Source organism: Barbus barbus (genome assembly GCF_936440315.1).
Source record: "Barbus barbus genome assembly, chromosome: 32".
Taxonomy (NCBI): Eukaryota; Metazoa; Chordata; class Actinopteri; order Cypriniformes; family Cyprinidae; genus Barbus; species Barbus barbus.
In genome coordinates this window covers 7,727,372-7,740,462 of record NC_136760.1, presented here as the reverse complement: position 1 = coordinate 7,740,462, position 13,091 = coordinate 7,727,372, and the positions used below count along the sequence as shown (strand labels likewise).

At 44.7% G+C, this 13,091-nt stretch overlaps 1 pseudogene across 1 annotated transcript; it reads left to right on the top strand.

Moving 5' to 3' along the window:
- Positions 1–3,729: 3,729 nt before the first annotated feature.
- LOC306851912 (outer mitochondrial transmembrane helix translocase-like) lies at positions 3,730–11,568 on the top strand (annotated as a pseudogene). The gene is made up of 9 exons: positions 3,730–3,879; positions 5,064–5,186; positions 5,276–5,396; positions 5,483–5,683; positions 8,232–8,338; positions 8,464–8,553; positions 8,664–8,714; positions 8,789–8,913; positions 11,449–11,568. The product of its transcript is annotated as an outer mitochondrial transmembrane helix translocase-like (transcript).
- The last annotated feature ends 1,523 nt before the right edge of the window (positions 11,569–13,091 follow it).

The window sequence follows — 13,091 nt, the reverse complement described above, 5'->3', positions numbered from 1 at the left end:
TAATATTAAAGTCAAATACATCTTATTCATTTTTAATGTCTGTAAAAATAAAATTCACATTTATAAAACCCAATATTTTGTTGAAGTCATTGTTATTTGGTACTTAAGAAATGTAATATCTGGGTTATTATATGGTATGGTAGTTATAAAGAAATCTTACATATTAACGGATAATTCAATCTCATTTAATGCTCCTTATGATGGTTAAATGTGCTCTGATTATCTTTAATGATTAAACAATTGAAACAAGACATTTACTGATTATTGAGGTCCATATCTGTCTGTCTTCCATACCGCTTATTCTCTGCAGGACTCGGGACGGGAGTGCTGGATGATTATGGACAGCAGCGGTATCAGAGTAAAGAGGTTAGGAGAATGTTCTGGGAACCTTCTAGGAATGAAAATAGAACATTTCCTTTAGGTTAGGAGAACGTTCTGGGAACCTTAAGAGAACGTTCTGGGAACCTTCTAGGAATGAAAATAGAACATTTCCTTTAGGTTAGGGGAACGTTCCGGGAACCTGCCGAGAACGTTCCCGGACCGTTACGGGAACGTTCCCCTAACCTAAAGGGAACGTTCTATTTACGTTAAGAAAACTTTCCTGGCTACCCAAAAGGGAACGTTCTTGAGAATGTTCTGGGAACCAAAAACTAACGTTCCCAGAACGTTCTGGGAACCAAACATTGCTAGTTGGGTACTCGTCAGTTATTTTCTCCTGCCATGACACTTTTTATGACACGAGGACGCTTGTTGCGTCCGTATCTATTGCTCGATCCCATTAAATTACTTTAGAGCACAATTTCTCTGCAAAGTGCGTAATGATCACTAACAAAATCCAAACCATGTATGACTAGTAAAAAAAACGGATTACAGATAACGGAAAGTAACTGGAATTTAGACTAGTGAAAGCTGAATACGACTAGTGGAGTGTAGGGCACTAAAGTATTTATTGACTCACCACAGTGTCAGGATTGTGGACTGTTTTGTTTGTTTTGCTCCCCATGTGTTCCCTGTGACCCAGTTTCTCCCTCATGTTGATTGTTAATTTGATTCCAGATGAGTCTCGTTTTCCTCCCTGATTATCCTGTCTATAAAAGCCCCAGTCCTTTCCGTTAGTGTTTGTCGGTCCTTGAATGTCTTCCTTGCCTGTGCTTCCTGTGCTCTATGTTTTCCCGTTGGACTATTAAAGGCTCTAGATTTGCTAAATTCCTCGTCTCCTCGTTCCTTGCGCTGTGTTCCCTGAGTAAGTGTGACACACAGCCATCTTAAACGAGCCTGTTTCCAAATAAATCTAATTGCTGAAACTAAATGAGCGGGAATCCCACTCTATAGAAGACAGTGCTTGTACGTCATTCATTAAGAATCTTTGACTGAAGCAACTTGGCATTCTAAGATCCTGAGCTCGGTGACACGAAAATAAGAGCAATGTCTCGTTCCCTCATTTCGAGGAACCGAGCATTCCCCTTCAATTCGGTCACTCTACATTGCTATGGGAGCGTATAAAATTCCGCCGTGTCACAGCAATGGAGCCTGGCTTGACTAAGTATGTCAAGTTTCACATTCGGAGCCGTAATGAGAGCAGCAATGATATTTGCCGCTCTTGGTAAACACAGCTCAGGTCTACAGGACCTAGTTGAAACCATGTAAAAGTCAGGGGGGGCGTGGCAACTAGACAAAGTTTCTTTGGCGGTTTCACATATAGATTAGTTGAAATTTGGGTGCCATATCATTCCTTGTGCTTGAGAGAGGAGGTCTCTCTTCAGTGGCATAGTCCACGGGGGGGCTACCAACATCTTCACCAGTTCTGGGAAGCACGGCTGATTGGGCCATTTCGGTGCCACTAACAGAATAGATTCCTTTTCCTCTCTGATTTTGCAAAGCACACGAGGCAGAAGTTTTACTGGAGGAAAGGCATACTTGTGTACTTTCAGCCAGCTGTGAGCTAGTGCATCCACTCCCAGGGGAGAGTGTGTCAGTGAATAAAACAGCGGGCAGTAAGTGTTCTCCGCTGATGCGAAGAGATCCACCTCCGCCCTGCAGAATACACTCCAAATCATTTTGACTGTCAGAGGGTGTAATCTCCACTCCCTGTGGATTACTCCACCCCTCGACAGTAGGTCTGCGCAGTAGTTCAGGTGTCCGGGGACATGTACTGCCCAGATGGAGAGGAGGTGTCGATCTGCCCACAGAAGAAGGTCTCTCGCCAGCCGCAGCAGTGGTCATGAGTTCACACCGCCTTGGTGATTTATAAACGCTACCACTGTCATGCTGTCCGTCCTGATTGTCATGTTCGCACATACCCCACTTGGTTTAACATACCCCACTTGGTCAGCTCCATCCACAGAAGACAGGAGGGTGGATCCCGGGTTTTGCACCCGCCTGGTGAGCGGCGCGCATTCCACAACTTTTTTAATCTCGTCGTGCACCTTGGGAAAAAAGGGGCTGGGTCTCCGCGGGGTGTCTTTACGGCCACGATCCGACTGGTGGTACCACTTGTCCAGACGGCTTCTGGCCGGCTCGGCAGGAGGTGCCCACTCCAACCCGAGCTCATCCACTGCCTTGGACAGGACACTTAGGAGCTCGACATCACTGTGATAGATGTCCCCCGCCTCGCTGCCATGGGGTGCAGTGTAATCCAGCGGACTGTTGGACCACTCCTCCTCTTGGCACCGAAAGACAACATATCTTGAGCGTCGGGGGAGGGGCAGAGATCAGCGGTCATGAAGCGCACTGGAAGGGGACCTGCAGCAGGGGGGTGAGGAGCGCGTGGCACTGAGCCGGGGCGGCCTCGTCACCTGATCCTGACAGATCCGCATCAGAAACTCACGGCACTTTCCTCCTTGGCTCGAAAGAGGCTGCAGAGGAAGAGCGCGGCAGAGCTAATTGGGCGAGTTCATCACCTTGGACGATGGCCACACGAAGCCTGAGAGTCCGGATACTCATATCTCCGCAGTGGGGGAAGTCCGACCCCCCAAGTGCCGCCTCTGCGTGGGCAGGTGGAAGACGCACGATCCGTGGCCATCAGAAGATTCGATTGGCTCCGCACAGGAGAGGCAATCGCGAGTCATCTTTGCTTGTGAGGTCATTAAAATACCCATGAAAAATAAATGCAGCCTCAGTCAGGGTGTGTACAATCTTAAAAATAAAGGTTCCAAAAGGGGGTTTTCACAGCGATGCCATAGAAGAACCAGTTTTGATTCCCCAAAGAACCTTTTGGTGAACTGTTCTTAAAAGAACAATTTTTTCTTAGTGTGAAGAACATTTTAATAATCTACATTTACATTTTACATTTAGTCATTTGGCAGACGCTTTTATCCAAAGCGACTTACAATTGGGGAATACAAAAAGCGATTAATCTTGAAGAGGCAATCAGACAGAGGAAGTGGTTATAACACCAAGTCTCAGTCATTGTTCAAATAAGTACAAGCTAGTAAGCGGAGAAAAAGATAGAGGGAATTTTTTATTTATTTATTTTTTTTTAAATAAAAATCTAAAGAACCTTTTTCCACTGTAAAGAACCTTTTGTGGAATGAACAGATTCCATGGAATCTGTTCATTCTTTATTTAATTATGATAAGAGAGCTTTCTGAGAGCTTAGTGAAAATAAACAGCAGCTGCGCAAATAGGCAACAAGCTAATCAGTAAATGTTTGAGTGTGGAAGAAGTTTCTAATATGGGTAATTTGTGTATTTATTTATTTTGATTTATTTTGCAGATGACTATGAGAAGATGGAACCGAAAGAGATTCCTGCTGAAAATATTATTCGACCATTAAACCGCAGTGAGGTCATAAGTTTGATCATACACCTTACAGCATTTGGTGCAGTCACCTATTTTATAATAAAGTGGATGGTTGATGCTATTGATCCAACAAGAAAATGTAGAAGATTTTTATTAGTCAAAATATGAATTAATCAAGTATAATTAATGTGAATTTAACCACTTGTGTATTATGCTATATTTCCAATATAAGCAGATGCCTGTGTGTTAAGGGCTCGCATGGATGGAAGGTTCAGACCCTTATGATGGAAAACATATGTGGAAATACAAAGGAGGCTTCTTTCCTTAAACACGTCTAGGAGCCCCTTCTCTCTAGGGAAAGAACATATGGAATATTGCCAAAAAAGGAAAAATGCACATGTATGAAATGTTCTGAACACGCCTAGAAGAAAAACTATATAAAGAGAATCTCAGAGAACGTTTAGTAGGACTTTTCTGCAGAAAACTTCTCGGCTTTATTATCATTTAATAAAGTCTATTTTCTGGCATCAAAACCCCACAAGGCTCTGAGAGTGATTCTTCATAGAGAAGGGAAACCACCACAAAAACAGAAAGCTGAGGCACAAAAACAGGTATGCAGTTTAATTTCAGCAGTTTGGAAAATGTCAAAATTGAATTATCACTGAATTTGTGTGATTTATCAGTGCTGAAAAATTAATAAAAAAAAAAAAAAGAATACGAAGAATACATCTGGAAATATAATGTAATGGATATATATATGAGAGAATTAGGTCAACAAAAAAGCAGTTACACATCGAGATGTAGTTGTTTTAGGTAAGAATGAGATAAAGATGGAAGGATACATTCATAATGGTTCAGAACTGAGAGATAGGTCGAACAGTGTTGGTGGGTTTGGTGAGAGTTCCATAAAAGTTTTAGCTATAGTACAGTATTTCTTATTATTTATTATTATCTTTGAAATTCTAACAGCAGGAAATTTTTCTTCATGATTATAGTCCCTTTTCATGTAGACTGTAGAATTACATTTTAATGAAAAGTTTTGAAGCCCTGAAATGTTTTAATGTCATATTTATGGATATATTTCAAGGACCATACCAGACTGTTGCTGTTATTAGTTAACGCCTCCAGCTACCCGAACGACTCCAGCTACGAGCGCTGTCATCCAAGGATGGTCCTCGAGAGGATTTCGCCGCCTTTGTGGAGTGGACTCTGGCGAGAAACACATCGCCTCTCACAGTCTGCCAAGATGATCTCGCCAGATTCACTCCAGACCCAGAGCCCAGCCCACCATCTCCCCGCAGTATATATATATCAAGTACCAGCAACATGTTATTGTTCCTTCACAGGCAGAAAAGCTCATGCGGCAGACTGGAGTGCCGAAAGTAAAGCTTTCTGAATATGAGATGAACATTGCAGCTCATCTTGTGGATCCATTGACAATGCAGGTAGAGAACAAAGTCACCATCTGACTTTATCTACCAGTAATTAGTTGTCTCTATTAAGGCAAGTTACACATATCATGTGTTTTCAACAGATTACGTGGCATGACATTGCAGGTCTGGATGAAGTCATAACTGAACTGAGAGACACCGTTATATTTCCCATCCAGAACAGAGATCTGTTTAAAGGATCCAGGCTTCTTCAGCCACCCAAAGGTAGGCAACAGGATGGAAATTTTTCCTTAAAGTGTTAACTGAACTCCACACTTTATTCTGAGGTGGTTTGCTTGTCATGTTCTCAGGTGTGCTGCTGTATGGGCCTCCAGGCTGTGGGAAAACTCTTATAGCTAAAGCTACCTCCAAAGAGGCTGGACTCCGCTTCATTAATCTGTAGTCTTCCTCTCTCACTGACAAATGGTATGGAGAATCCCAGAAACTAGCTGCAGCCGTGTTTTCGCTGGCCATCAAGTTACAACCTTCTGTTATCTTCATGAATGAGATTGGTAAATGCATATTTATTTTTATATTTCTCTTATACACCTCTAATTTTGAGATGCCTGTTGTTATCCATGCTTTTGAATATCGATCTGTTCAGTTTCTGTCACAGATCTGCCTGCTTTTCACCAGTCACGTCACTCACGCACTTCTTTCTACCTGCCACTGATCACGCTCACCTGCTCCTCATCATGTCCCTCGTTATCTCCTCCTATAAGGACACACACCGCCAAACACTCGACGTTCGGTCTCGTTTCTACGAAGAGGACTACCCAAGCTGCTACAGTCTTAGTAACTGCTTCCTCCCGTATACTTACCTGTTAACGAACTTACCTGCTCTCCCTGTTCCTAGGAACTTCAGTCAGTCTGCTCCAGTGATCCCCGTGTATCTGCTCCTGCGATCTCCGTGAGTCTGCTCCTTGTCTGCCAGACCATGGCCAGGAGTGCCGATCCCGAATCCAGTTCTCAAGTCTCGGCCTGGAGTGCCGATCCCGAATCCAGTTCCCAGACCATGGCCAGGAGTGCCGATCCCGAATCCAGTTCTCAAGTCTCGGCCTGGAGTGCCGATCCCGAATCCAGTTCCTAGACCACGGCCGGGAGTGCCGATCCCAAACCCAGAGAATCCAGTTCTCAAGCCACGGCCAGGAGTGCCGATCCCGAACCCCGAGAATCCAGTTCCCAGGCTACTGCCAGGAGTGCCGATCCCAAACCCCAAGCATCCAGTTCTCAAGTCACGGCCAGGAGTGCCGATCCCGAACCCCGAGAATTCAGTTCTCAGCCCACGGCCAGAAGCGCCGGTTACGAACCCCGAGAATCCAGTTCTCAAACCACGGCCAGGAGTGCCGATCCTGAATCCCGAGAACCCAGTTCCCAGACCACGGCCGGGAGTGCCGATCCCGAATTCAGAGAATCCAGCTCTCCAGAGCCCCTCCTGGTCCCGTCCTACTCTCCTTCGTCTCCGCTGGCTCCATCCAGCTCCGCGCCTCCCAAGCGCCCTCAAGTGTTCGCGCTGCAAGAGCGCCCTCCTGTGTCTCCGCTGGTCCCGTCCAGCTCTCCTTCGTCTCCGCTGGTTCAGTCCAGCTCCGCGCCTCCCGTGCGCCCTCAAATGTCCGCGCTGCAAGAGCGCCCCCAAATGTCCGCTCCTCCAGAGCGCCCCCAAGAGTCCGCTCCTCGAGAGCGCCCCCAAGTGTCCGCTCCTCCCGAGCCTCCCACAGAGCCCGCTCCTCCCGAGCCTCCCACAGAGCCCGCTCCTCCCGAGCCTCCCACAAGACCCGCTCCTCCCGAGCGTCCTCAAGTGCCCGCTCCTCCAGAGCGCCCCACAGAACCCACTCCTCCCGAGTGTCCTCAAGTGCCCGCTCCTCCAGAGCGTCCCACAGGGAACTTCCCCAAGAAATTTTTTGGGGGAGGCTATATAGCCACGGTCCGGGTGGCCAGGCCAGAGGCCAAGGCCACAGAGCTCTCTGATCCGCCATGGCCATCCAAGCTCTCTGATCTGCCATGGCCATCCAAGCTCTCTGATCCGCCATGGCCATCCAAGATTCCTGATCCGCCATGGTCATCCAAGCTCTCTGATACGCCATGGCCATCTAAGCTCTCTGATCCGCCACGGCCTCCAGTGTCTCCTGATCCGCCATGGCCTCCCCGAGTTTCCTGTCCCGCCATGGCCTCCCCGACTTTCCTGTCCCGCCATGGCCTCCCCGAGTTTCCTGTCCCGCCATGGCCTCCCCGAGTTTCCTGTCCCACCATGGCTCCCCGAGTCTCCTGTCCCGCCATGGCTCCCCGAGTCCCTGTATTCGCCCTGGAGGCTTCCCTTTTGTCACTGCCCTACACCGACCTCCAGGGCGCCCCCCCCTCCCGATGTGATTATTAAGGTGCGGGACGCACCTTCCGGGAGGGGGAGGTAATGTCACGGATCTGCCTCCTTTTCACCAGTCACGTCACTCACGCACCTGTTTTTACCTGCCACTGATCACGCTCACCTGCTCATCATGTCCCTCGTTATCTCCTCCTATAAGGACACACACCGCCAAACACTTGACGTCCGGTCTCGTTTCTACGAAGAGGACTACCCAAGCTGCTACAGTCTTAGTAACTGCTTCCTCCCGTATACTTACCTGCTAACGAACTTACCTGCTCTCCCTGTTCCTAGGAACTTCAGTCAGTCTGCTCCAGTGATCCCCGTGTATCTGCTCCTGCGATCTCTGTGAGTCTGCTCCTTGTCTGCGGTGTGTGTCTCCTCCGGTTCCCCTTGTTCTCTGCTCCTCCTGCGAAGGCAAAACCAAGTTCAACCTTCATCTCACCAGTTCAAGATTTCCACGATCTTCACTCACCTGTTTACACTCATACTGTTGATCAATAAACTCACCATTGTACCATCTCTCTGTCTTGTCCTACTTCCGTTACAGTTTCATGGCACAGACACTATATGGATCACTGGAAATCTACTTCTGAACCTAACTTGGTTCACTTTGCTCTTTCAATTCATATAATATGGTAATTGAAAGAATCTGTATTTTGGGCAGTTTCAAATAACTTGTGTTCATTTTTATGTCTTAGATTCCTTTTTGAGGAGTCGCTCAAGTTCATATCATGAGGCCACGGCCATGATGAAGGCTCAATTCATGAGCTTATGGGATGGACTGGATAGTGACTACAACTGCCTGGTACAATTCAGCGTATGTTTGAATTTTATCAGTTGTTGTGAGGTTTACTGGTTTGATCAGTGACCCAAAATGAAAGTCAGTTTCCTTTTTTTAACTGATGTGTAGTGATGGCTTTCTGCACAAAGGTCATAATAATGGGAGCCACTAATAGGCCACAAGATCTTGATTCTGCTATACTCCGAAGGATGCCCACAACATTCCACATCTTTCAGCCTGTAAGTCCCCTGAAATTAGCTCAAAATATATTTGATAGTTTAAATGAAATTTTGAGTTTTACTATTGAATCATTTTACTATTAATGATCATTTGTTTTGTGTGCGTTTAGAATGTCAAGCAGAGGAAATACATATTAAAACTAATCTTGAAGAATGAGTATGTATATTATTAATTGAATTGTCAGGTTATTAAAATGTTACAAGAGTTGAAAGATTCATTTTCTGTTTTCTGAAGGTGGAGTCTGCTGTGGACTTTGATGAAATTGCAAAACAAACTGATGGGTTCTCAGGAAGTGACCTCAGAGAGATGTGCCGAGATGCTGCTCTGCTTTGTGTGCGTGAATTTGTGCAACAAGAAAGGTAAACTCTTAACATAGCTTCCAACTAATTTGGATACAGAATTGAATTTGGTATATTTTTATATTTTGATCTGACGTTTTAGGCTCCATTTATTCTTTACATAGTCTAGTGTTTTTTTTATCAGTATGAAACTGACATTTTAAACTGCTCCCTTATTACAGTTTTTTTGGATTGCTTAAGCACGATTTTCAAAACAGGGCCCGTGTTTACAAAACACTACACACAATTAGCACAACCACACACCCAATTAGCAAAACACTACAGATCCTTTGCATAATTAAACACTCTTGTAAAAACTATACACTTCTGTTTAAAAACCACACTTTGTTACCATATGAAACACATGTTTCACATTTTACTATACTCTGTTTGCACGAGTTACACTCTGCTGTGATAAACCTAAAACACTTTTAGCACTTCTACTTCCCTATGATTAGAGTAGGCTACCATCAACAAAGTACAAATATAAAGTAAATCCACCAAACACTACACAAGACCAATGTTGCAGACTGAAGAAACTCATTTCTCAACACGCCCAAAATGTTGACATGGAGATTCATAATACTGTAACAAAATGTCACTTTACGTATTGTACTGTAAGTTTACTGTTACAAAAAAAAAAAAACTAGACATTGTCTCTTCGCCTAGCTGGATCTGGCCAGAGAATTTCATCAACATCGCAGGCAATATTGTCATTAGCAAGACACCTTGGAAAGAAACGTCTTGAATGACAAATACATCCTTGCATTGCTGCTACCTCCATCTGGTCACAGGCCTCCTCCATGGCTTGGATGAGGGGTACCTCAGCCTGGAGACGGAGATCATATACCTTCCACCGCCATGCCGAGAAAAACTCTTCTATAGGGTTGAGGAATGGAGAGTATGGTGGAAGATATAGGACGGTGAAATGTGGATGTTGCTGAAACCAGTTCTGAACCAGAGCAGAGCGGTGGAAAGACATTGTCCCAGACAACAATGTATTGCATATGATCGATTTGATTTGCTGCTGTTATGTTGTCCAATTGGTCCAAGAATGTAAGTATGAGTGCTGTATTGTAAGGGCCCATATAGGCATGGCGGTGGAGGACCCCATTCTGTGTAATGGCTGCACAGAGTGTTATATTACCCCCACGTTGCCCTGGGACATTGACTATAGCCCTGTGGCCAATGATGTTTCTTCCCCTCCTTCGTGTTCTCGTCAGGTTGAACCCAGCCTCATCTACGTAAATGAACTCATCCTGGATCTCTTCTCCATCCATTCGTAAAACTCCCTGAAGAACAGTGTCAGGCAAAATTGTGTAGTTCAGTGTAGATCTAGTATACATATTACAGTACAGTAAAAGATTATGAGGCAGTATGCAAGATCACACTGCTAAAGTGAATACATACCTCTGCATAATCATGCCGCAGTCGTTTCACCCTTTCGGAATTGCGCTCGAAAGGCACTCGATAAATTTGCTTCATTTGAATATGGATGCGTGCCAGTGTTGATGTTGAGACCTGATGGATATCGTTGAAACTGGCATGGTTATTGACAATGTTAGCTTGGAGCTGATTGAGTGTTATAGCATTGCTGGCCCAAACCATGTTTACTATCTCCCTCTCTTGCTGTTCTGTGAACATAGGAGGCCTTCCCCCTTGTCGTTCCTGACCCTCAATCCTATGTAGAAAAAAAAAACAGTATACAATGGTACAGTAATTTCACAGGAAAAGGTAACAGAAGTGTTGATACTGCATAGAATACAGTACTGTAAGCAGTTACTGAAACCGTGCAGATGTTTTTGATATGGTGATATTTTTACAATACCTATTTTCCAGTCGAAATGTTCTTATCACACTTGCCACTTTGTATCGGCTTAGATTTGGCTGTACTCGCAGTCCAGCCTCCCTCAGCGTCAGGCCGTGGTTGACAACGTGGTCAACCACTGTTGCGCGGATCTCATTTGTCAGATTCGGTCCTCTTTGAGCACCTTCTTGTCTTCCTCTTCCTCTTCCTCTTCCTCTACCTCCAGCATGGCCTCCATCTCTTCCTTTTCCTCTGTTGATTCCTCTTCCTCCCCTTCCTCCTCCTCCTCCTCGTCCTCCTCCTTGTTCTCCTCCTCGTCGTCTTACTCTTTCTCTGACTTTTTCCATTGTGCTTGAAGACCGATGAACTCACCTGCTGCTTTTTATAGTGCTTATACACCTGATTGGTGTGTCTACAATTAAACAAACAAGTGTTTGCACACCTGATGACTGTGTTGAACCAATTGGTTGGATGGTGCGGTAATTTGACAGTCAGTGCTTTGGTATTGCAAGGAAGTGACTTCATGATAGATTTTTGTGTGTAATGTATGTTAAGTGTGTTTAGTGTTTTGCAAATCACTGTGTGTAGAGTTTTGCAACAAGTGTGAGGTTGACAATGTGCTTATAGTTGTGCAAATATGGGCTGATGTTTTGCTTCTTGAGTGTAAGGTTTTGCTAATAGTGTACTACTTTTAATTTTAGTGTGTAAGCAATCCAAAAAAACTGTAATCCCCCTTCATCTGATGACAGTCCAAATGAAGACATCATCTGTCCCATCAGGCAGGACGACTTACAGAGGGCATTGGAGAAAATGAAGAAATCCAAATCTGCTGGACTGCAGGAGCATTTATGCACATAGCATTGGACTAAATGTGATCCTCCTGTTTTAACATGAACCTTGATCTTTTAGAAGATTAACTTTGACTTGGTCTTTTTTTCCTGTTCGAGGTATGTCATGATTAGAAAAATGGAACCTAGAAAAGTTCTGTTGCTTTTGCAATTCAATTAATGAACCTTATTTTAAAAAAACAGGAACAGAACAATTCTAAATTTTGAGTACACTCCTGCATTCAGTTCAAAGGGACAGCTTACAAAATATTTAGTTTAAGAACTAGTTACAGAGAAATTTGTTTGTGTTTCAAGAAGCCTATTGTATATATCCTCATTTGGATTTTTTTACTGGTATTGATAATTTGGTTGTCACTCTTAAGAGATGTGCTAGAGTATGTACTGTATATAAGCAGAGCTGTATGTTAAACATGTGGCTGAACACCTATTCGCCAGTTATTTACTGCTTGCCATGGTATTTCCTATATTGTGTTGATCCAGTTTAAGTATCTAAGCGTTTCTCTGCAGTGTTTAGGGTGCAAATCTGAAATACATGCTTCATCCACAGTGTAATGACCTAACCTAATAGCTAAAGTATGCCTAATAGCCATAATCGCATAACTGGAATTGGGCTTTAGACTACAACTATAGTGAAGCTTGTGGCATTACGTGAAGTTTGGAGTATTTTCTCCGGTCAAATTGATCCTTGTGGTTCTTTGCAGAGTGAGGGAATGTGGGATCAGACTCCTGTTGGCCCCTTTCTGAACATCCCAGATGTGGTTCACATAGCTGACTTGCCTGGTGGAGCAAACCCTGTTGGAGATTCCCTTCAGGAAGGACCTACTGTCTCAACTCCATGGCAGGATTTGTCACTCTTGTCCCAAGATTTGATCAGTGGCACTCAGTAATAGCTTCTGATCATCCTGCTGATGTTCATGAGACAATCAAAAATGTTGGGGCTCCTTCCACTAGGAGGCTTTATTTCTCCAAGTGGAAGGTTTTTGAGTCTTAGTGTACATCTCATGCAGGGGGTCCAGTCAGCTGTCCATTTGGTTCAGTGCTGGAATTCCTGCAAGAGAATTTTGCTACTAGAGTTGCCGTGGCTACTTTGAGAACTTACCATAGCGGCCATTGCCACTTGTAGGTTGCCTCTGGTTTCTTAGTTTATGCATAGTGTTAGGAACTTTAGACCTGTGTGTCCTGTTACTGTTTTAACCTATCGAGTCGGCTCCTGACCGGATTCTGACCCTTAAGGTAGCGCTTTTGTTAGTGTTGACCTCTCTCAAGTGTGTGGGGGATCTGCAGGCTCTGAGTGAGCCATGCATGCAGTTTGCCCCAGGTCTTGTGAAGGTGTTTCTGTGACCCAGAACTGGTTATGTCCCCGAAGTCTTGTCCGTGTCATTCCGTAACTAAATGATTGTGCTTCATGCCTTATGTCCTCCTCCCTTTGCTTCTTTCTTCGGAGAAGAGACTTCATCTACTTTGCCTTGTTCAGGCTCAGGTTTATATGGACCACTCTGGTCAGTGGTGTGTTTTGGTGCCAGCCGCAAAGGGCTTGACTTCCC